This window comes from Pleurodeles waltl, chromosome 5 (assembly GCF_031143425.1).
Source record: "Pleurodeles waltl isolate 20211129_DDA chromosome 5, aPleWal1.hap1.20221129, whole genome shotgun sequence".
In the NCBI taxonomy this organism is placed as follows: Eukaryota; Metazoa; Chordata; class Amphibia; order Caudata; family Salamandridae; genus Pleurodeles; species Pleurodeles waltl.
In genome coordinates, this window is record NC_090444.1 from 195,906,901 (window position 1) to 195,932,006 (window position 25,106).

The 25,106-nt window shown below is 43.0% G+C and overlaps 1 protein-coding gene across 1 annotated transcript in view; it reads left to right on the forward strand.

The window, feature by feature from the left end:
- The window catches only part of USH2A (usherin), a 3,586,186-nt gene that overhangs the window by 1,671,220 nt on the left and 1,889,860 nt on the right, over positions 1–25,106 (forward strand). The window lies entirely within an intron of this gene.

The window sequence follows — 25,106 nt, forward strand, 5'->3', positions numbered from 1 at the left end:
GGGGGGAGGCTCTGTGGTGGCCTGTGACAGTGTCAGGGGAACCAACTTTCCCGAGGTCCCAGATGGGCTGGGCTGGTCATCTAGATCCAGTTGGACAGAGCTGCTGTCATCACTGTGGGCCTCCTCTGTGGGGGAGGGTGGACATGTCTGGAACCTCCTGTCCGGTGACGTTGGGTAGGGGTCCTGAAGGGGTGTAAAGGCATGATTATTGCATCTGTGTGTGCCATGGTGTGCAATGGGTGGGTGAACTTGTACCCCAGTGCTTACATTCTTGTGTAGAACCTTGTGTGATAATTGTTTTGGGGTCTGTGTGGGTATGTGTAGTGGACATGCTTTGGTGATGGGTGTCCATGCTTTGTTGTTGCTTGCAGGGCTTGGTGTTGGGATGTGTGGTTTGTGATAATAGGACATATGGGAGGAGTTGGAGTGATGAGGGTGGGGGTATGTGTTGGCATGCAGGTAGGGTGGGGGATATGGTAGTTAAAGATTTAACTTACCAGAGTCCATTCCTCCAGCTACTCCAGCGAGGCCCTCAGGATACAGTATAGCCAAGACCTACTCCTCCCATGTTGTTAGTTGTGGGGGAGGAGGTGGGGGTCCACCACCAGTCCTCTGAACTGCAATGTGGTGTCTTGAGACCACAGAACGCACCTTCCCCCATGGGTCGTTCCACCTCTTCCTGATGTCATCCTGTGTTCTTGGATGCTGTCCCACTGCGTTGACCCTGTCCACGATTCTGCGCCATAGCTCCATCTTCCTAGCAATGGAGGTGTGCTGCACCTGTGATCCGAATAGCTGTGGCTCTACCCGGATGATTTCCTCCTCCATGACCCTGAGCTCCTCCTCAGAAAACCTGGGGTGTCTTTGCGGTGCCATGGGGTGGTGTGGGTGATGTGTGAGGTGGTGTCTGTTGTGATGTGTGGGGTGATGTTTTGGGGTGTGTGGTGTTTTGTGCGTGGATGTGTATGAGTGATGGTGTTGTGTGCCTCTGTATGCTGGTGTGGTCTTTGCTTTTCCGTCTCTCTGATTCTTCCAAATTTTTCATTGTAAGGGTTTGTGGGTAATGTGGGTGTGTGTTTTATGTTGTATTGGGTGTGTGGGAGTGGTGTGTGTATGTGTATCATGTGTCTGTATTTCGAATTGTCCAATGTGGTTGTGTTTTGTAAATGTGTGTGTATTTTGAGCGTGGCGGTGTGTACCGCCAATGGTTTACCGCGGTTGAAAGACAGCCGCATGGATTCGTGGGTCGTGATAGTGTGGGCGTATTCCTTTTGGCGTGACGGTGGAGGTTTTGTTATCGCCAGTTTATCACTGACCTTTGGTGTGGCAGACTTGTGTGGGTGTCTGGATTTTGGCAGATTCCGAGCAGTGGGTCGTAATAGCTGTGGCGGAATTCCGTGACCGCAGCGGTCTGTTGGCGGTCTTCTGCACGGCGGTAAGCAGGATTTACCGCCAATGTTGTAATGAGGGCCTTTGTTTGTGGGTTCAATGTCTTTTGGCTTGGGCAGTGGACGGGTTGCCTGGACATTGTCCTCTGGGCCTCACATATGTATGTCACCTTTTCCATTGGTCCTGCATTTCCGGTGAGGGTTAAGAAAGTGTGGGCTCAGGTGATTTTGGTGGTGCCATGGACGTATTGGTTCCCTCTACTTGTGTTGTTGTGGGACAGTCAGTAGTGGGATCTTTAGGTGGTTCCGTCTCAATTGTCTTTACGGCCCTTCCTCTGGGGTTGTTGAGGAAGTGGCATTTGTTGGCATGGGGATTGAGCAGAGCAGCTTAGCTGATCTGGGGGTTCCTGTGCTGCTGGCAGTGTCTTTGCTGGGCCTCCTTTGTACCCCTTGAGGGTGTTGGTTTGAAGCCTTTTACATTTCAGTCTTGTTTTCTAGTGGCGTTTACTTCTGCCACGCACTTGAGGGAAATGGGGCCCTTATACCGTGGGTTTCCTTTCTGTAAGTTATTTCCAGACAGTTTTGTTCTGGTTCCAGTTCCCTCATTTGTACCTGCTGTCAGTTTGGTTTTTCGTGCATGTCAGGGGTTGAGCCTGAGGGCATTTTGTCCAGATATGAACTCTGAAGTGGTGTACAAGTTCCTCTGTTTGGAATGTGAGGCAGTATTAGCTGTGGTACCTGCAAGTGGTGTCATTGTTCTGTAATATTGACGCACTGTTTATGCATTTTGGCCCTGCTATAGAAGAGGTAATGTTGTATACTGCTACCTTAGGTTGGTGGATGCATCCTCTGGTCTTGTGGCATTTGCGTTGAAGACGACGGAGTAGGACTAGGAGTAATGGACTCATTCTTGGATGTTTATGTTGCAATCCAGGGTGGATTAAAAGCATATGGGAGGGTCCTTACTGTGCTGTACATTTATGGAAACTCAGTGTAGTGCAACTTACACACTACCAATATATGATGGAATGTCTTGTTTACTTTGGGCAGAGATTTTATTTCTCTGCTTTTGACAGTGTATCACCACCTCACCACATGTCCCAATAGCCTCAGTTTGGTTGCTTACTTTACTAGCCTGTCCCCACCTGTCCCTGCCTCCTATTCTTTAGGCTGTTCTTCCATTCACACCCTGGCTGGTCCTGGCTCGTCACTTTGACCCTATGATCTACTTTCTCCCAGTCTCTAGCACCCTACTTGGCATAGCGGTGTAGCGTGTTTGTTTTCGTTGAGGAACTGTCACTCAACATGACCTTTGTTCCCTAGCCATGTCTCTCATTTTGGTTTATGGTGAATACCCAGTCTGTCTATCATGCAGTGGTCGAAGGTTCCCCAATTTATAGTCTATCTTTCAAGCTAGAGCTCCAGTCATACACCGAAAGCCTAAACGTCGTTCCTTTCGGTGCCATGTTAAATATATCTTTTACCCTGAAGATATGATTAAGCAGATCGTATTGTGACGTTATTATCTCATTAATGATTTACTGATGGCTGCCTTTAAAGTGGTGGGTTATCCATTAGTGTAGCAAGGATGTTATGGGCCCTAGTGCAAGTTAGGAAAATGAGCACTTTGTCTGATTTTGGGGTAATATGATGTAGCAATTAGTAGGGTTCAATGGGACCCTCAAGGGTCCATGCCCGGTTTCACTGCGCCTGCTGCTCCTATGAAAGCGACAGCCCTAGGATTTCACATTCTCCCACCCATTGTCCCCGAGGACGACCCTAAAGTTGCAACGTAGATGCATTATATGTTCTCCATTACCAGATGGCTCACTGTTTTCCCTTCGATTCTAAATGTATTCATCACCGCCAGTGTAACAACATTTTAGACCCACCGATGCTTTGCTACATGTAGGTGCACTCGTAAACATCTTTATTTTTACACATTTGCCAAAATATCGCCTCTGGATGTTATAAATTGGCCATCTTACCTCTCTGGTATTTAACCTGGTCGCCAAAGCATATTTTCAAGTAACAGCAAATTTCAAAGGACTAGAGTTTGTTCTGGAAACCTTCCTAAACAGCTGTACCCAAATTAGCAAAACTGGCAGTGACCTGAGTGCTATTGTCGTTCATTCTGCAGGCATGGAATGCAGATTCAGCATGCCGAGAAGGGCAGGCGATGCTGCACGAGCACAGCTTCTGAAGGGATTTCTGCCTTTTCGGCACCAGCCAGGAGGATGCGCAGTGTCCTATTCATTAGGCTAAATAATACCGATCAGGGAAGCACATTATCCTGTCTGCAGCTGCTCTTTTGTAAGGTTTTCGGATGTAGTGCATTAGCGCAGCGTTAAAATTAAATCTACTTATTGGGAAACCTCCTTTAGCCATTGTTGCGATGCCCCCCGCTGCTCCAATCTGCTTTAGGACAGCAGTTATCCTTGCAACATATTTCAGTTAACCTTGCCTCATAGCCCACGGCTGAAGCAAAGCTGATTTTTTTTAGGGATCCCCATTATATAGTAAACCCCATTGCTGTCTTTACTGTACGACATCACAGCACTAAACCGAGTCGGGCTGGCCTAGAGCAATGTGGTAGTGGCAAGAGGCTTGGTCTGACAGGCCAGTGTGTTTCGCTGTTTTATGGTCTGTTGGGCCGGCTTTTACTGTTGATTTCCATGATACTACCCCCAAACATTGCCTGCAGCCGGCACTCAGGGCCTGATTTAGAACTTGGCGGATGGGTTACTCCGTCCGCCGAGTTCTAAATCAGGGCCCAAGTCTCCTATACATTGCAAAACATGCATACATCATATCTTTACAAGTTGAAAACTGCCGGGGTTTACAATTGTGGGCCACTTTTTTCTGCTATCTGATTCATTAATATGGCCACTTTTTCTTTGGTGCCTGGGGCTTTTCTCTGCCCCAGTACGACCACAGCTCTAAAGAAGGGTGGGAGTTCTCTGGCTTCTTCCTAGCAGTGGAAAATTGGGCGAGGTAGACAAACTTCATTTCCCGAGGTCCAGTGCTTTAAATGGAAAACTAGAAGTGCAGGTACTCTGTGCCAGAGTACCTGCTTGTTTCCGAGAAGTGCCGGTACTCTCCAATTAAAAGTATTACGTTTTTCTTGAGATATGCCGGTACTCTCCCTCCCAAAATAAAAAAGTGCCGGTACTCAGTACCGGAGAGTACCGGCCCATTTAAAGCACTGCCGAGGTCCCAAAGTGCTCAGGCTATTTGGCTACTGACTCCCCTGAGAAGCAAGAGAGCATTTAAAAAGCTTTAACACGAGAGGGGTTCGAAGTCTAAAAATCTTCTATGCAGCAGCATGTGGAATATTAAGTGACCGATCTAAGAAATGTTCGACTGAAAATACGGTGTTGCCTTGGAGTGAAGCTTTGTGCCATATTAACTTAACGTGCTTCGACTTTGAAGTATCTGCACGAAAGAAAAGGGTGGAGCTGAAAACTTTTTAGGTCAGGCATAGCAGCGCCCAAGTGCCACTTTTCCGGCGTGTTGGTATGTATCTGGGCTTTTAACCACGCCCTCTGCACACCCATCACTGTCACTCGTTCCTGGGCTTGCCTTTCAAAAATCCTTTGTTTTCGTAACTGCTTTACGTTTGTTTGTCCCTCCGTAGGGCGGTTTTGTTACTGCCTTGGGGACCAACCCTGTTACCTGGATAATTGCACTTATGCCGATAACTTAGACTGCAAGCAAACTTCTTTTTCCTTTTGTGTGTCTCCTTCACGCTCATGGTGGCGCTTTGAATCGGCTTGCTTATGTCAACTGTTTTACTTTTTATTTTCAGTTTGTGTGGCAAGAAAAGTCCAGTTAGTAATTTACAACGCTAAGAGCTCTAACTAGAGCAGATGTGAGACCCATTGCATTGCAAATGCTTGTACTTTTTGCACTCAAAATTCCTGTGACTAAAGGCCATATGTACGAAAGCTTTTTCCAATAGACACAGAATGGGTAAAATCCTTTGGTACATCTGGCCCTAGGTTCCTTCAATTTTGGTTCTGGCAAATTTCAGAAGTCATTTACAATCCCTGAACCTGTCTATCAGCCGAAGCTGTAAATAGGTGCATGTTGGCATTTATTTCAACCTCATCAGCAGCGTGGCTCCTTTTATGCGTTGAAGGTGTGTGTTATGACTTGTCCTTTAAAGCCAGCTGTCGGACGTTAGAGATTCCAGGCCTATGTGTGGGTCTGCTCGGATGATCACATCACTTGAAGGACAGAAACTAGCAGCCTACTTTTGTCCACATGATACAAATTTAAAAAAAAGAGAATCAATGCAGTGTGGCTGACCAGTCTGTCTTGAAATTATACTGTGCACTTGTATTCAGGTAACACAAACATGCCCGCCTCTATTTCTAACTTTTTACAGCCATAATCATCAGTAGTCAGACAAGCAAAGCTCCCCCTTAGAGCTGGTTTATGACATGGGCCCCACACCACAACCCTCTTTCATGCTCTGGTTGCAGCAGTGCTTAACCTTTTGACTTCCAAGGACCCCCAGTGAATCATTATAGGAAGCCAGCGCCCGCCACCTAAACAATTTTGACTACATGAAACTCAAAAAAACATACCCAAAACTACAGACACAAGTATGCATCAAACAGATTCCCAAATATTTTCTTTAATAGACAAAAAAAATCGATTTCTATGGGAAGGTTGGCGTTTTTCAAAATGTGATTTTATTTTTAAAAGATATAGTGATATACTAGGCTCTTGTGTATCACATTATATTTTATTTTATGATCCTAATGCAGCCTCTCTTTTTGTTGGTGCATACTAGTGCTTCAGTGAGGACACCAATAGATCCCACTGTTTCCTGTAGTTGTGCTGCTCCAGTGAATCAAATTAAACACACCAACTTAATTTGTAGTCTCGAATTTCAAACTCCTTCAAAGTTTAGCTTTTAAAAAATTTCAGTTTGCAGTTTTTATGTGTGTATACTTTATTATTTTCATTATAATATTTACTTTTCTACACAGTCTTGGACCTCCTGAGTAGTAGTTGCAGTCTCCCCATGTTCCGTGGACCACAGGTTAAGAATCCTTGTCTTATTTGGGAAATCCTTGAACTTTATACTATGTTGCTGCATTACACGTACTTTATAGTCCCAAGGGCTTACAGTGTGTGATTCTAAAGCATACACATCTCATTTTCAGAATTAGAGTACATGTTATACTTCAGACAGACTTACAGAGTGTTAAACTGTTCAATTTTCAATTTATGTTGCAAGAAAAGTCCGGTTAGGAGTTTACAACGCTAATAGCTCTAACTCGAGCAAATGTGAGACCCACTGCATTACAAATGCTTGTTTTTTTAAAGGAATTGTGCTGTCTACATTACATTACCTAAGATGATAATCCGTATTTACGCATTCATGCTATATTTTTGGACAGCCACCAAACAGCAGCATCCACCCATTTTAAAGAAATTGTGCTGTATTTAGAACATGCACAAACTTGGTAACTGTCAGTGGGTACATGATCTCTAAATTTCGCAACCTCAAAACATGGATGGGCAACCACTGCCTCATGTTTTGGAACTGTGCTGTTTGCAGTGGGTGCCAATACTCAAGGAATATGCCACTTACCTATTAGAATTCTTCTTTACTGCATCTGTCCACTCTTGTCCCAGTACTTACAAGAAAGAAGCATTTCACCACACTAAGTGCATCTTTTAACGTAGCGAAAGAAAGTGTAAACCTTTTTTCACTCCTCCTCCATCCCCACTCCTGGCTTCACTCCGAGGCTGCTCCTACTTTATGGCCCAGTAAGAGTGCTGGAGCGGGGATCTCGTTTAAATATAGGTTTACAAGATATAGCTTACCAGCTCATTCAGTAAGAATCTCTACTGCAGCTCAGGCCGATGGACCTTGGACCTATGCTGAGGTTAAACAGAAGCTGCACGGCAATTAGTCATCACAATTTCAATTATTATTTTCTGTCAATAATGAGAGTTGGCGTGAGTTCAAAAGCTTTATGTATCAGTCTTTTAGTAGCTCGATTTTATTGAAATCAGAATATAATGTCAGCAATCTCAATCAATAATTATTAAATCAATTAATCAACATCATAATAAACACATTAAGCGCATTCCATAAAGTAAAGATCCCCTAACATAAGATTAAAGATGGGCTTGGGGAGAATGAGAAAGAAGCAGTCAGAACCCATAAAGTGCTCCAAATGGAGAGGTCAAAGCATAAAGCTTGAGATCCAAAAATCAGTAATCAATGAACGCAGAACTTCCCATAAAGAGAAGTTCAAGAAACTGAGAGTCTCAGAGCAGCATAGATTCATCAGGGAAAATAGCAAAGGGAATAGTCAATGGCGTAACATACTTTAGGAATATGCACCAATATAACATAGCAATCTAAACTTTTTCAACATGTTTCTTCTTCTGGTCAGCCAATTAGCTTTTGATCCCCTCATGGGAACAGGAACATTTTGTCGTCTTCTCACTGGCAAACACAGTCCATAGACAGCAATGTTCAGAAGAATCATTTTTAACAACTACTTTGTATAAATCTAAAGGGTTATCATCATTTACTTTCCCCCAAAAATTGCGGTTTCATGTTTAAGCTTCTTTTACCAAAACACAAGCTACCTATTCATGCAATGTACTAACCCTTTGTGTGATTAGAAATATTTTTCAGAGCTAAACTAAATCATTTTAATATAGTTATTGTACTTTATGAAAAATATGCCTGTGGGAAGGTCAACACTACCATCTTTTACATTGTCATTGCTTTCACAGGCATATCAGCTTGTCAAACATTAAACCTTTCACATCTTAACTTAGGTCAACTTTGCAAGAATATGCTGCTTCACCCTTTCAAACCTAATACATGTAAATGTGTCAGCTGGCTACATTTTATTGAGGTTAAAACAGTATTATTTTGTATAAGACCTACAAGTTAATTCTGCAAATTTTTGTATTAGTTTTAAACATTTTTAAAACACTTTAGCAAGAGGAGCCTCAATCCTTCAATCAGTCTGTTATTCCAAAGAACCAAGATTGAGGTTGAGAGAGAGGGTGCCTAATGTGATAAGGTTGGATAACTGGAGTAACAAAGTTTACTGATAAGCATATTACCTCCTCAACCCACCTTGCCCCAATCCTTAGAGGATCTACCGGAGCAGAATCCTTATGACTTAATCTCAGTGTAAATACACAGGCTCTCAGACAGTACAGCACACATACTGGATTGAAAGAATACAGCTTTAACCAGCAAAAAAAAAGCAAACATCTTGAATGGCTGCCATAAGAAGTCTAGTTTTAAGTCTAAGACTCTCTGATCTATTACATCCAGTCTTTAATGACTGATAAATAAAGAAGAATTTCACTATGTAACAGCATGGCAGATATCCCGAGGAGAAGCTTTCACCAGTACTGGCCAGAAGCTTTCATTCCTTTAATGGATCACCCACAAGTCCAGGAAGAGAAACATTTTGAGAAGTATAATCCAAGACAATTTCAGGTTTTACCCAACAACTTTTTAAACCTATGGGTGTTTTTTGTGAAAGTCATGTAATTTTATTCAAGGAAATTATGCAAAATGACCAAAAAATAATAATAAACTCCAAATTAGTATTCAGCACCACTTCCTAGCGCAAAATGCATCCTCATGTTTATTTTTGGATACGAGGGCAGTTTTTGTGCTAAAACATTGCACAAAATCACATGATTTGTAAACAGCCACTCAAATTCTTGTCGTCAATGTGGTTCTCTTCCTTCCACAATATGTTTACCCGAACAGAAACATTACATGATGTAGCCTAATGGTGTCCTCATAGCTGTTTCAATAACAAATGCAACATGAATGCCAGAAATTAAGCAAAATAACATCAGTATCATTGAAGGTTTACTACTACATTTTGCTGATACATTTTTACAAAAGGCTAACACAGTTTCTCTAAGTCACTGAATGTGACAGATATATTTGAACTGCTCGAGACACATCCATCCAAGGCAGGATCTTTGTTATGAAAAAGGATTCAGAAAAAAGAAAGTAAGAACTTGGTACAGATGAAAAGGAGAAACCACTGTATGCTGGAAACTATCTGGAAAAAAACTGCAAATGATGAAATCAGATTGACAAGGCAGCCAATTCATCAATCTGGTGAAGTAATAGCCACTGTTAGAAATTGGGTTTCGGGTTGGCAGAGGTATGCACCCTGTCCAAGCAGGAACTACATTCCTGGTCAGGACAAGTCAGTTGCACACCACAAATTAACAAATTAACCTGTGCACACCCTCTGGTAGCTTGGCACAGAGCAGGCAGGTTTAATTTAGAAGGCAATGTGTAAAGTATTTCTGCAACACTTAAAACATGAAAACAGTGAAAACACCCCACAAAAGGAATTCACACCATGTTAGAGAAATAGAGCTTTATTTAATTGTTAGACCTGACAGCCTTGGGGTAGTCTTCCCCAACTTTTTGCCTGCCTTCCTCCATTTTTCTGATCTCGTTTTGGCTGGTTTTAGGACTCTGCACACTTTACCACCGCTGACCAGTGCAAAAGTGCTTGTGCTCTCTCCCCTAAATATGGTAACAATGGCTCCTACCCAGTTGGCATATTTAATTTAGCTATAATTCCCTAGTAAAGTGCATGATATGTGCCTAGGGCCTAATATGCCACTAGTGGGACTGCAGCACTGATTGTGCCACCCACATAAGTAGCTCCTTAACCATGTCTTAGGCCTGCCATTGCAAGGTCTGCATGTGCAGTTTTACTGCCACCCTGACTTGGCATTTAAAAGCATTTGCCAAGCCTTAAACGCCCCCTTTATTAGATATGAGTCACCCATAAGGTAGGCTCCATGTGACCCACAGGGCAAGGCACAGTGTATTTATAAGGCCGGACACCACTTTTAGAAAGTAGGCATTTCTCTGCTCTTACTGCTCTGTGTGCCTTACAGCCTGACTTCAGTCCATGGCTGATTTGTGCTGGGTGACAGCTCCCCTTGGGCATTCCACCCAGACAGCCATAAACACAGGACACTCAACTGCATCTGCATTTATCTGCATACTGATGAGTCTTCCTGGGCAGGAAGGGTGGAGGGGCTCTCACACTTCAAAGCCTAGTGACCCCACACAAAGGACTGATACCTCCCCCCCACCCCAGAGATCTCCTGGCAGACACTACTGGGCTAAAACGGAAGTAGTGCACTTCATAACCACTCTTTGAAGCCTTCTCTACTTCAAAGGCACATTTGGGTACAAATACTGGGTCTCTGACCCATTCAAATCAGACACTTCTGGACCCAGAACTGAATCTCTGTCAGAAGGACAGCTGAGAGGTGTTAGAAGCAAGGACCCTCACTCTAGTCAGGGTAAAGAAGAATCACCCTCAGCTAACACGCGCTTACCCCCTTGGTAGCTTGGCACGAGCAGGCAGGCTTAACTTCAGAGTGCTAGGTGTAAGGTATTTCTACCAACTCACACAGTAACTTTAATGAAAACACTACAAAATTACACAACACAGGTTTAAAAAAATACAAAATATTGATCTAAACAAAACAAGACCAAAACAACAAAAATCCAACATACACAAGTCAAGTTATTAAGTAAAAAGCTAAAAGTGTCTTAAATTATTGAGAAAACAGGTAAAACGCTGTTAGCGAAAAGTACCTGGGTATCATCAAAATAACACGCACGGGGGAGTGTGTGTCGAAAAGTAAGCGGTGCGTCGATTTCTCACCCACAAGCGTTTTTCCTTCTCTGGTCGGGTCGGTGTGCGTCGTTTTTATTCCATGTAGGGGAGCAATGAGTCTAATCGGTCAGCACTCGGGTCCGGGCAGGCGTTGCATCATTTTTCTGTGCCCAGCAAGGTTTGCGTCGAAACTCCTGCTGCATGATATCAGCAAAATCACGCAATGTGGGTTGCGACGGTAACAGCCTCCGTCAGCGAGTGTTGTTCTTCCAGCTCTGTGCGCTGATTTGCCAGCCGCGATGCCGGTGGAGCGTCGATTTCTTCCACAAAGCCGGCGGCGCGTCGTTTTTCAGCCGCGTCTCTGAAAGTGCGTCGATATTTTCCCTGCACGTTGGTCTGTGTGTGGATTTTCAGTCTTGGTCTGCCAGCTTCACCTTCCAAGGCCCCAGGAACTGGATAGGGCACCACTTGGCAGGGCAGGAGTCTCAGCAGTGAGTCCAGGTGCTGGTAGAAGAAGTCTTTGATGGCCCTGAGACTTCAACAACAGAAGGCAAGCTCAGGACACGCTGTTGGAGATTTCTTCACATGCATGAATGCACAACAAAGTCCAGTCTTTGCCCTCTTGCACAAGCAGAAACAGCAACTGCAGGATAGGTCCTCAAAGCACATTCACAGGCAGGACAGCACTTCTCCTCAGCTCTTCAGCTCTTCTCCATGCAGAGGTTCCTCTTGATGTCCAGAAGTGATCTAATGTCTGTGGTTTTGGGTGCCCTTCTTATACCCATTTTGGCCTTTGAAGTAGGCTTACTTCAAAGGAAAGTCTCCCTTGTTTGAGAAATCCTGCCTTGCCCAGGCCAGGCCCCAGACACACACCAGGGGGTTGGAGACTGCATTGTGTGAGGGCAGGCGCAGCCCTTTCAGGTGTAAGTGACCACTCCTCCCTTCCCTCCTAGCACAGATGGCTTATTAGGATATGCAGGCTACACCCCAGCTCCCTTTGTGTCTATTTTTAGAGATAGGTGCAAACAGCTCAACTGTCAAACTGACCCAGACAGGGAATCCACAAACAGGCAGAGTCACAGAATGGTTTAAGCAAGAAAGTGCCCACTTTCTAAAAGTGGCATTTTCAAACACAGAATCTTAAAACCAACTTTACTAAAAGATGTATTTTTAAATTGTGAGCTCAGAGACCCCAAACTCCAAATGTCTATCTGCTCCCAACGGGAATCTACACTTTAATCATTTTTAAAGGTAGCCCCCACGTTAACCAATGAGAGAGATTGGCCTTGCAACAGTGAAACCCGAATTTGGCAGTATTTCCCTGTCAGGACATATATAACACATTAGTATATGTCCTACCTTAAACATACACTGCACCCTGCCCATGGGGCTACGTAGGGCCTACCTTAGGGGAGTCTTACATGTAAGAAAAGGGAAGGTTAAATCCTGGCAAGTGGGCACACTTGCCAAGTCGAATTGGCAGTTAAAATCTGCACACAAGGACACCGCAGTGGCAGGTCTGAGGCATGATTACAGGGCTACTAATGTGGGTGGCACAACCAGTGCTGCAGGCCCACTAGTACCATTTGATTTACAGGACCTGGGCACCTCTAGTGCACTGTACTAGGAACTTACCAGTAAATCAAATGTGCCAATCATGGAAAGCCAATTACATACACATTTTGCACAGGAGCACTTGCACTTTAGCACTGGATAGCATTGGTAAAGTGCCCAGAGTAACATAAACAGCAAAAACAGAGTCCAGCACACATCAACAACCTGGGAAACAGAGGCAAAAAGTTAGGGGAGACCACGCCAAGGCTGAAAAGTCTAACAAGAGGACTCAACTGTATTGGTTTTCCTGGAAGGACTGCTCTTCTTGTTGCTCTGCTGCTCTCTTACCCTGGTGGAAGGACTCTACCTTCCCACCAGAGTGATATTCAAGGGTTTGCTAGCTTTCCCCTGTTCCCCGGCAGTCTCAGAGACATCAAAGACTTCCACAACTCTCCTGCTGCTGCTGGACTGTGCTCTCTGTGAGTCTCACCCTTGCGTGAGGTGTTCTCTCCAAGTTCTGGGCCTCAGAAGTGGGTTCCACAGCTGAATTCTGCCAAAATTGAGGCATCACCCCTAGTGAGGCAGAAAAATTGATGCATTACGCGAGTGCGGCTGAAACATCTATGCGTTGCCCCGAGCACGGCAGGAAAATCGGTGCATCGCATCTCTGACAATGATACTGCAGCTGCCCAACGACGATGCATTGCATTTACCTCAACAGAGCTCACTGACTAGTGACCTAACTGCGAGGAAAAAATTGATGCAACATGCCCTCAGGGTTGACGCATCGCTCCACCAATGGTACTGTTTCAGTGGGTCCTGCATGGGTTTTGTAGCCGGCTTACCTTCCATTGCGGTTGGCCTGGATTTTGGATTTGCAATGGTCCCTTTTGACCGCAAGTATTCTTTTGACCGCTAGGGAATTCTAAGGACTGTTTTCACATTTTTTTTTTATTCATGTCTCAACTTCCACTGTATGGTTTTTGTTGTTGTGGAATTTTGTAATCAGATTAAAAATCACTATTTTTCTAACCAGGTGTGGAGTCTTTTTGTGGTGTTTTCACTGTGTTAATGTATGAGTTATTGCACAAATACTTTATACACTCCCTTCTAAGTTAAGCCTGCCTGCTCTATGCCAAGCTACTGCAGGATAAACACAGGGTAATTTAGGTTGTGTTGTGAGTTACCCTGACTAGGATTGTTGTCCCTACTTGGACAGGCTGCATATCTCTGCCAACTAGAGACCCAAATTCTAATATTAATAAACATTTGGTCTTGTTAATGAACAAAACAAGACCAAAACAAAATAAAATCTATAAATTGAGGGATGAATTTTTAAAGAATGACTGCATGTAAGGGCCCAGGACTGGATTTGCACCACATCGTAGAGTAGGAGTCACAGTTAGCAGAGTCCAGAAGCTATAGCAGAGGTGAGTGAAGTCTTTGATGTCCCTGAGACTTCAGAACAGGAGGCAAACCAACAAGCCCTTGTAGTCACTTTGGTTCTGGGGATGCAGAGATGCAGGTGCAGTCCTTCTCACTCCCAGGCAAGGAGGGCAGCAGGCAGCAAGGCAGGCACAGCAGAATAGGAGTCCAGCAGATTGACAGGCCCTTCTCAGCATAGCAGTCCTTCCTGGCAGAATATCCTCAGGTCCAGAATTGTACTGCTTTAGTAGGGTCAGAAGTCCAGTTCTTATACCCTGTGGTGCCTTTGAAGTGAGGGAGACTTCAAAGAGAGGTCATTGATTTGCACAGTGTCCCTGCCCTTCCTGTCCTGGCTCCAGACACACTACAGGGGGTTGCAACTCTTTGAGGGCTCAGGACACAGCCCATTCAGATGTAAGTGTCATCTCCTCCCTCCCATCCAGCCCAGGATGACTCATCTACATGCAGATGGCCACTCAGTCACACCTAAGCTCCCTTTGTGTGGCTGTCTAAAAGGAATGCACAAGAGCAAAGCTGTCACCCACTCCAGACGTGTATTCAGCGACAGGCAGATGACACTAGATGATTTAAAATAAGAAAATCCCAGCTTTGTAAAAGTACAGTTTTTAAAATGACAATATAAAATCTGGCTTCACCATAAGTTGTGATTTGAAATTGTGATTCTAGAAACACCAAACCTGGGTGTCCTATCTCTTCTCCATTGGAAATTACACTTATAAATGGTAAGAAGGCAATCCCAAAGTTAACCTATGGGAGAGCTAGGTCTTGGAGAAGTGAAACACAAATTTAAGAGTTTTTCGCTACCTGGACATGCAAAACTTAAAAGTAAATGTCCAGCTTTTCCAATAGACTGCACCCTGCCATTGGGGCTGTCCAGGGCCTACCTTAGGGATGACCTGTATGTATTAAAAAGGAAGGTAGGGGCCTGGCAAGGGGGTTAGCTTTCCAGGTCAACATGGCAGTTTAAAACTGCACACACAAGCTCTGCAATGACAGGCCAGAGACATGCTTACAGGCCTACTCATGCGGGTGGCACAATCAGTGCTGCAGGCCCACTAGTAGCATTTAATTTACAGACCCTGGGCACATGTAGTTCACTTTCCTCAGGACATATATGTTAATTAAATATTACAAATGTGGATAAGCCAAGGTAACATGTTTTAGAGAAAGAGCACATGCACTGTAGCACTGGTCAGCAGTGGTACAGTGCCAGCAAAAACGAAGTCAGCAAAGATGAGGTCAAATTGCAAAAACAATAGGTAAACCCATGCCTAGGATGCCAAGTATAACAGTCACCAAAAAAGAGACTTCAGATTTAGAAACTCAAGATATGTTTCTTCCATTTGTTCACAATGAGGGAACTGTGAAGTCTTGAGAACTAAGGGTGAAACGGGACTAGAGACTTCACTCGGTGGTGACTGTAAGACATCCGAATAGAATGCTGGCAAGAGTCCTGGATGTGTGGTGCTAATTCTGCAGAGAGGCCTAACTGTTGTAAGCCCCTCCTCTCTGCTTTCTAACAGACAAACAAACACTTTGTAAAGATGTCTGAGGGACAAGGCTGCTTTTCAAAGAGCAAAGGTTAAGGGGACAAATCCACTCCTTGCAAAGTGCCTGACGGAGAAAAACACTTTAAGCATGGCTAACAGGGAGCAGGCAGATAACATGTGCTTTCTATCTCTGGAGACACAATAGAAACCTAGTAATCAATAGAAAAGGAGGAAATTCATACAGATTGGAGGGAACCAAGGAGAAGTTAGAGAATCAACTCCCAAGGCAACACCTGACCCATGATAGATCAAAGGGAACAAGAGTGTTACTGTTATTTGCAGGCAGATCTACGTGAGACTTTTACACCCTGCTATCTGAATGTCACCACTGGAAGATAAAAATTTGAGTAAGAGGAAACATTCTGCTGAGTGGATCCACTTTCAAAGAGTTTACACCTGGATTGTGAGAAACTGGTTGGTACAGTTGATGAGTCTCTTCCCAGTAATCTTTCTGAAAGGATAGAGAGCTAAGGAACTCTACCTTGTCCTTTGCTGATGATTTACGCAGGACTTTGTTACAATATTGTGCTCAGAACTGCCTGACCCTGCTTAGTGAACCAATGTAGTGCCTTGTGCACTGCTGCTAGCTTCTTCCATTTGAATGAGTATATTCTCTTGGGAGGAAGCCACAGTTTTTGTGCTGAATCACATCACAGCATAACTCTTATTCCAGTCTGCTAGCATCCGTTGAGACCACCATCCACATCCAAAAGCTTAAAGGAATTCCCCTCTACAAGTTTACTGGGCTCGATCACCACTGCAAGATGTCTTGAGTTTATCTGTTTTTTTTAAATAGGTGATTGACATTCCTGTAGGAAGAATTCCAGTCATTTAACACGTTAAATAAGATGATTAAGGTGCGAGTGAGCCCAAGGTGCAACCACCACACAAGCCAGCTGTGGTAAGGGGTAAAAAAGAATAAACCCAATAAAGTTACACTTCATTGTAAACCTGACACCTCTTGTTATTGTCATGATTATTATAGTGTTTACCATGGCCCTGCATCTGACACCGTTTCCCTGCTGACTGTTGGTGTTGAGGCTATAAAATTGAACTTAGATTAAAACACAGCACTCAGCTGTGTTTGAAATCGAGCTGCATTGAGATCAGGATCATAAGATGGCTCTAGTAATTTCTTCTGGTACTTTATAATAAATCAGTAGTTCACCAGAAGCTAATATACAGAGCCTTTGTCATCTAGAAATGTTTCTGCTGATGGAGTGTAGATTAACTAGTTTTCCAGATAAGGATGGACTAGTATAGCAAATTCTCATTTTCTGCATGGTCATCTCATATTGTTCACTTTTTTTCATTACCCTGTTTTTGCAGTTAGGTTGTTGGTTGACTATGGTGTGAGCCCTTTTAAGATACAACCACAGTCCTTCAAAGGGCAAGGCTCAAGCCAGACCTAAAGTACCTATGTTCAACTCTTTGGCAGCTTGGCACAGAGCAGTCAGGTTCAACTTAGAGGCAATGTGTACAGCATTTGTGCAACACTTGAAACAGTACCAAAGTGAAAAAACACTACACAAAAAGGATTCTACACCAAGTTAGAAAGATAGAGTAAAACGTAATAATTAAAACAAGACAAAAATGCAATCAGTAGAACCCGGTGTTATGAATTTTGTGTAAAATAGCTCCAGAAAGCACAAAGAATCAACTGCGGCTGTCTAGTCATGCTGGACCAGGTTCAAAGTCACACTTTGAAGCCGACCGCAATGGACAGAGGTTCAGTTTCACTCACCAAGTTAGGCCTGCTGAAGTCTACCTTCTCAAATACATGCTAAGAGTCCCGTTACAGTGGGAGGGGACCTTGAGGGGGGGCGTGAGTGTAGCTGGAGGCTGCTGGCGTAGCACAATGATTCTGATGTCTATGCAGATGTGGAGCTTTGTGGTGGTGGTTCCCGTTAGCAGTCTATGCTAGGTGCAAAAAGGTGACAGCCAGAGCTTCACGTTGAGTAGCAGCACGAGTGGCAAGGTCTTGGTGTGAATGGACACGTTCACTGTCACAAAGAGCACAAAAACTTAAGTAAACAGCTCTCTGAATCACTCCAAAGACCCAGGACCCGATGGTCACCACTTGGGGGGGTCAGGAACTCACTTCAGTTGGGTGCACGTGAGGGACTGGTGTAGGATGTTGGTGAGACTAATATGTTCCTGAGGCTCAGATCAGGAGACCAGCGAACTAGCCTTTGGTGTCACTCTTGTGTCCTGGGTTCAAGGGTGAATTTGCATGTCAAGTTCTCTTCTCCAGGAAAGAGAGCAGCAGGTCAGCACAGAAGGGCAGCAGTTCCTTCAGTGCAGCAGTCGAGTAGAGTGGCAATCCTTTCAGCAGAAGAGCAGTCCTTCTTTCTAGTAGAGGTTTCACAGGTACAGAATTGTACTGAATAGTTTGTGTCTGAGGTCCAGTATGTATACCCAGTTGTGCTTTTGAAGTGAGAAAAAGCTTCTAGAGGCATGCTTTGAAATGCACATGTGCCCTGTCTTCCTGGCCCAGGCTGTAGACTAAATACAGGGAGTAAGTAGCCCTTTGTGTGGAAACAGGACACAGCCTATTCAAGTATAAGTGGGGCTGGGCCCAGCTCCTTCTTCCCATCCTGCCAGTGATGGCCAGTCCAGTCACAACTAAGCTCCCCATTGTGTGCAGCTGTCAAATTGTCACCCACACCCAGTCATATGTCCCAGAGGCAGGAAAAGGCACCAAAGGCCAAGGCACGAAAATGCCACCTTTCTAAAAGATACATTTTCTAAATTGTATTTTAAAATCTGACTTCACCATTAGTTAGGACTTTTTATCACAGGTCCAGTGAGACACCAAACATGAATTGATTACCTGATCCCATTTGGAAATTACAGTTAGAAAATGCAATAAGGTAACTTCAATGTTATCCTGTGGGCAACGTAGGCCTTGCAGTTGTGAAAAATAACTTTAGGAGTTTTTCCCTCCCAGGACATGTAAGACTTTAAAGTACATGTCCAACTTTTTAAACAGACTGCACCCTGCACTCTGAGCCATCCAGGGCCCACCCCAGCGATGACATATTTATCAAAAAGGAAGGTTTGGGCCTTTATTTTGCCTGGGTGAAATGGCAATTTAAAACTGCACACACACATAGGTTGCAATGGCATGCCTGAGACATGTTTAAAGTGCTACTTAAGTGGGTGGCACAATCAGTGCCAAAGACCCACTAGTAGCATTTCATTTACAGGCCCTGGGTGCAGGCCATGCCTCTTTGCTAGGGACTTACAACTAAATTAAATATGCCATTTGGGTATAAGCCAATCCAATGTGTTTTAAGGAGGCAGCAGAAGCAGTTTAGAACTGGTTAGCAGTAGTAACATTTGCAGAGTCCTAAGGCCAGCATAAATGATGCTAGTAAAAACAGGTGGTCTGAAGGCAAAAAGTTGGGGGGAAATCACACTAAGGATGCCAGGTCTAACACCTGGCTTTAGGACTTTCTGCACTGTATCACTCCTAAACTGTAGTAAAGGGCTTGTGCACCCCAACTAAAACACAAACTGTCATTTGAATACCATGTTTTGCCAATTTAACTCCTCTATAAGAGCACTGTTCTTTAGATTAACTTCAGTTTTTTTAACTTTTTCCTTCACAAAAGAAAATAAGAAGGGAAAAGAAACACTTACCTAGTCATGAATATAAAGCAGGAGGGTCGTTTTGAAAAGACCCAGAACAAAAACATTAGAATCAACAAATCATGAGCGCATAAGTGAGATATTGTGGGTAGTCTGTTTAGTTCACCAGGAAATTGTTGAAGTAACTGTGCTACTGAAAGAGGATGAAAATTCATAAACCCTTGCTCAATGCAGAATTTCAGATACGTTCATTGGATCCACACCCCACAATCTGCTTTCTTTTATGTGCGACTTTTATGTGAATTCCATAATGAAAGAGTTATAGTAGACAGTTTCTCCATGTGTAAACATTTCAAACCTTGCCCACCTGATGTGGAAAGGCTGGCTAGTCTCTTAATTTCTAGATGTGGGATGATAAAAACCTCGCTGCTTACAACAAATGAGATGTGAGTTTGCCCAGTGGTGCGGTTAATAGATAGGTGTTATTTTCTTCTGTGTCACAGTTAAAAAAGGGGTTATTAGTTGCAAAGGATGCAAGCCCTTTAAAAGTAATGTCTGCATTTTGTCCAACAGAAATTTGGACTGCCAAACATATTATGTAGTCTAATTGGGGTTGAGGGGGAAGGTACCCACTCATCCTATGTTTGTATGCTGATTTTTAGCGCTGGGTGTTTGTCCCAAGCTGCTAATTCAGAGTGAGCAGCACCATGCACAACGCAAGAAGGCGCTGCTTCTTTTCTGCTGCAAGAGTCGACTTTCCACTTGAGAGGCAGCTTCCTCAATGTGAACGCTAGGTTTCTCAACACAAGGGGTCTCGACCGTCCATGGCCGCCAAGTTGAGAAATCACACGAGCAGAAGGTTTCTCAACACAAGTGATAGCGACCATCTGTGGCTGTCCATGCTGAGAAATCTCTCAGGGAGGTGATCTGGATTAAGATGTTCCTCGCTCGCAGTCACCAACCTAACATTGGTGAGCGCGAGCGAGGAAAAAGATTCCGCTCTGCTCCGCGAAGTTTTCTGCCCACCTCTATCCTTTTTATTGTAACTGTTTTTGCAGAAATAACATTTCCACTGCTTCTTTTTATTATTAAATCTTTATTATGTGGCTAAATGAAACCATTAAAAAAATGCATAATTAAAACATCAAATAACTCTAAGCTTAAAAGAGAGGGATACAATTTTCATGAATTAAAGACAATTGCTAAAATTGTGTTATAAAGTGAATGTACAATCATTTAACGCATAGGATTGTCATGAACCACATGTGTAGCAAGATCATGATTCCATTAAGTGTATACTCCATTTGGTCATTGGAACAGAGAGTGTCTATGAATTTTAGTGTGTCGAATTTAAAAGTGATTTCAGCAACAGCCTTCGGTTGAGCCTATTGTATGCACTAAATTTTCCATTTGATTAACAGATATTGAAATTATATTATAAGTTTGCAGATCAAGATTTTGACAGCATAAAGGTCTTCTTATGTTTGCATCCTTACTACTGTGGCCTCTTGAGGGAAAAATGGCTGGCTCTCACAGTGGATTCCAAGGGCTTTCAAAGGGATTATGCATGCATCTCAATATTACTTTTGCCAGCCAGTTGTCGATCTCCTGCCAAGTTCTGGTTAAGTGTTATAGCCATACAAACAAAAAGGCAATGCTGGTGTGGAACAAGTATGGTGGTCATAGGAATGTTTCCTATTTCTGGTGCACCACAAAGTATCCATTTCATCTGTCAAACAGAAGGGGCAAATAAAAAAAAAATGAAAACATTTTATGAAAAGCCCTCACAAACCTAGCCAGGTGTTATGGTTCATCCTCAGTCCTCCTCATTTTTTAAAATTTATTATAATGACAAATGGGCACCCTAAATGATAGGTAGCATTGTGAGAATTTTTTAAAGCTAATAGGGATCGGGCATACGAAATAAAACCTAGGTGTCTCAAGTGTGTCTTTACTATGTTGAGTACCTAAGAGAAGATTAAGGGTGACAAAGTTGATGCCTGGGAGGTTAATTACTCCTGCCTGTTGTGGTTGAAAAGTTTCTTCCTATTGGTCCCAGTGGGTTTGTGGCATTGGTTAGGACTAGGATCCCTGTTTAATGCAACTCTCTATCCCATGCATTTCAAACTGCATTAACTCATATTCACACATTGTGCTCATTAAAGTTATACAAATATACTCACAATTTGCTTTTCTTGTGTAAAGCCTGTAGGAAATACAAAGTGTCAGACAAACTGGATGAAATTAAAATTTCAAAAGCATGCAGCGTCATGTGCATTATCACTGCATGCTTGAACGATTTGGTGACATTTCAAACACACACATAGTAAAGTCAAAGCACACTGAGTGATCATGTGTTGTGGGGAAGTATGTACACCCAACACATTCACACATGACTTATGCCATTAAGCATCTTCATAAGGCCCCATTAAGGTGCACCGGGAGGGGGACCCCTTGTACTCCCACACGGTATCAGGAGAGAAGGAATGTCCCCAAAAGTTAATGCCAGGACATGGTGGAGTAAAAAAGGGGCCTGTGAGGGGTGAGGGAGGCTTATTTCATCAAAGGGAGAGTTCTCATCTTCACCTAGTTCTCACCATGTCCTCTGCATATCAAAAGTAGCAGGGACAGCATTGTTTTTCTAAGCTGCCCATTCGGACGTGTCTGCAGTCGGGTGTCAGAGCGTAACATGCACGATGACATGATGGTTTGGAACTTAAGTCAATTTTCATCCTCAGAATTTTTAGTTGAATTGAAACAGCTGAATCCAAAAAAACAAGTTAAAAAATGGCAATCATTGTAGTCATATACAATTTGCAGCACAGGTATTCTTTTGAGTAGCTGGTGTACCAAGGTTCTATGTAGAGATTGAGAAAATGAACTTGCATGTCTCTGCACAGCATATTTATTTTGCAGGATTGATGGTACTAAATGTATAACTTTACAATGGTAGTATGAAAATCCAAAGTAGAGGCATAAAGGTTAAGTTGACAGAAAAGTTGTCCAAGCTTTCATTATTCAGCCTGGTTCAGTGTGTTCAGAAGCGGGATGATCATCTTTGCTCTTTTATCAACAGTTCTGAGAAATGTTTGGTTGGTTGTTAATAATATTCTCCAACATGACCCATTTAAGGTCACTTTCTTAGAGTCGTCGATCCAGACTAGACATCTTTGTCACAATCCCCTAAAAAGTAATGGTGCTATGGTGTCCTTTCTATGACTGGTTCTGTTTTGGTCTGGCTACCCTCTTTTTCAGTGGGTGTGCCGTAATTTTGAACATGCAGATTCCAGCCCCAATGTTTCCTGACTTAGCAACAGGCCTAATCAGTTGCAAGCAGTCGTATTAGTTGAGGAGGCCTTCAGTCCTCTGGTTGTCTTGCAGAGCCTTAACTTTGCCTAACAGGATGATTCAAAGGTCAGAATCTGAGGATGAGAGGGGTCAGAAACAATAATAACCCTTAAAGTGCCAGAAGGAGTGCAGATATGTGAACATTAATGTCAGATCTGCATTCAGGATCCTGATTTACTGTAAATAGTAGGAATTCTCTAGGCCTAATTATGTCTACTCTGTAGTTTGGTGCATATTTCACCCATACTGTACAATACAATGAAGCACACACACCTTCAGTAAACCAAACCACTAAATATATCCTTGCAGTACGAATGCCTAAGCCTGTTATAAGGCCTGTCTAGGTCAGTACCAGTTCATGAAGTTTTCCCCCTGTGGCAGGCTGCTTGTGTGCAGATATCGGGCTGAGTTAGACAGTAATCTTACTCAGCCTGTACCTATGTGGACACAAATGTATGCATGCTTTCACATACCATCAGCCCAGAGCCTCTTACATCAGCTACACAGTAGAGGACTAATTGTAACTGGTGGATACTGATGGTTAGCACTCCCAGTTCATTTAAACAGAGATTTTAAGTGAGTGAGACTCACTCACAACAAAGGTACAAAAAACAGGGCAGTCCAAAAAGCAAAAATTCAGGGGGATTAAATTGTTTTAAACCTTTTACTCCTTGGTTTCTTCCATACTCTTCAACTTTATTCACAAAATTATGTCATACTTGTGTACCACAAATTGCTTTTTATACAGCAGCTATCATGTATCATTGCTATCTGTTTTATTAATTAATTTTTCAGTTATGCATTTTATTGTCTAATAACTGTGGATAAAACTCTAAGATTTATTTCAAGATACTTACTCTATTGTTGTTATTGTGATATCTTTCCAATTACTTTTGGACAGTTCTTTCTATTTTGACACTGTTTTAAATATTTTTTATGCTAATTTGTTAGAAATCAATATATTTGGCCATGAAACTTATCAGTGATCTAGATGCTTCTAACCCTCTGATAAAAATGTATATATTTGTACCAGTAAAGCACTCTGATGTCAAGTGATTTAGCAATGGTTCCATATGTCCAAATGAAAGTAAGTAAAATATGCTAAGAGCTCCTGTTGAGAGGAAAAGACACATAATTAGTGTGTGGTTGCCCCCCAGACTGATAGGCCCAGTGCACTGCACCATTGATAACTATGCCATTCTGACAACTTTTGGACTGGTCCATGCCGGATTAAATTTAAAAAACAAATACATTAAGCCCTATTTGGAAATGTAAATGTACATGAGAAAATCTCCATCTATAAATTTCTCCCATGCCTATGGGGAAATCTCTGCCTGGACTGAAGTAGTCACCAATTCTGAAGTCTCATCACAGTTGTAGGATTTACAGTGCAGCACTTCCTGACAAGAGGGAATGGTACTCCTAAAACCAAGAATATGACCAGTTGTAAAGTTACCTCTAATAACCTTACAACTGGATTTCTGAGCTATACCCATAGCCGGAGATCTCTGCTGTGGAAAACTCAGAATGGAAAGTATAGGCACACAGCGTTTACCACACCTCAGACACACATAACTGACTCATGATAATTAACCACACAAACAAATCCAGCATACAACGTAGGCTTTCCCCTCTTCCCTTGGACTGTGAGATTTTCAGGACAATATACCATAGCTCCAGCTTCTAAACTGTAGCAACCAACACTCAAAAGGAGGAGGTCTTCACTGAGGAGGAGAGAGACATTGTTGTTGTTATCTTTGTTGTAGTAAATTACAGGGAAATGCATGGTCTACCTCCATACACCCACAGTGAATTGGAGAAGGCGGCCAAATATCAGACTCCACCTGTGCATTGGGATTGGAGTTAAGTATTGTGGAGTGGCTGGTACAAAAGAGCAGACAAGAGAAGCAGACAGGTGAAGTTAAAGTTCTCTTGGATTAAGGTGGCAAAGGTTCTTACTTAAAATGGACCTGGATCCTGTCTCCATCTCAACCTTCTTGATGAACATATCCTCTACCCAATGCACCTTCACATGCTATATGTTCTGCTGTTTTGTGCAAAGTTAGGTAAGAAAACAAATCCTCTATTTTACAACTATTTTTATAACCCAACCCCTCTCATATAAAAAGGCACCCTACTCACACAGGCGTATCCTCTTTTTTAAGCTTAGAATGATTAGATTCATATTATCGTTGTTGTTTTAATACTGGACCTATTTCAAATGTGCCAGTATCAACAGTATGAGCAGATGTATCATCTACAGTGGCTTGACAAAAGCCAACGCATGCATCTGAACTGCTCCCATTTACATAAGCAGGTATTACATACTTATGTCTGACACTTACACAATCAGGGGTGTTTTATGCCTTTGTTATTGTCCCTCAACCCTGACATCACTATGTCTTTACTATGTATGTTTATAAAATGTCGACATATAGTAACATTGTTAATTAATATGCATCTGATGTGCTTGTTGATATGATGTCATATTAATATTTGAAGACTCTGCGTCATCTGCCCGTCTGCCATCTGCCACCACCTCCTACTCTGCTCCA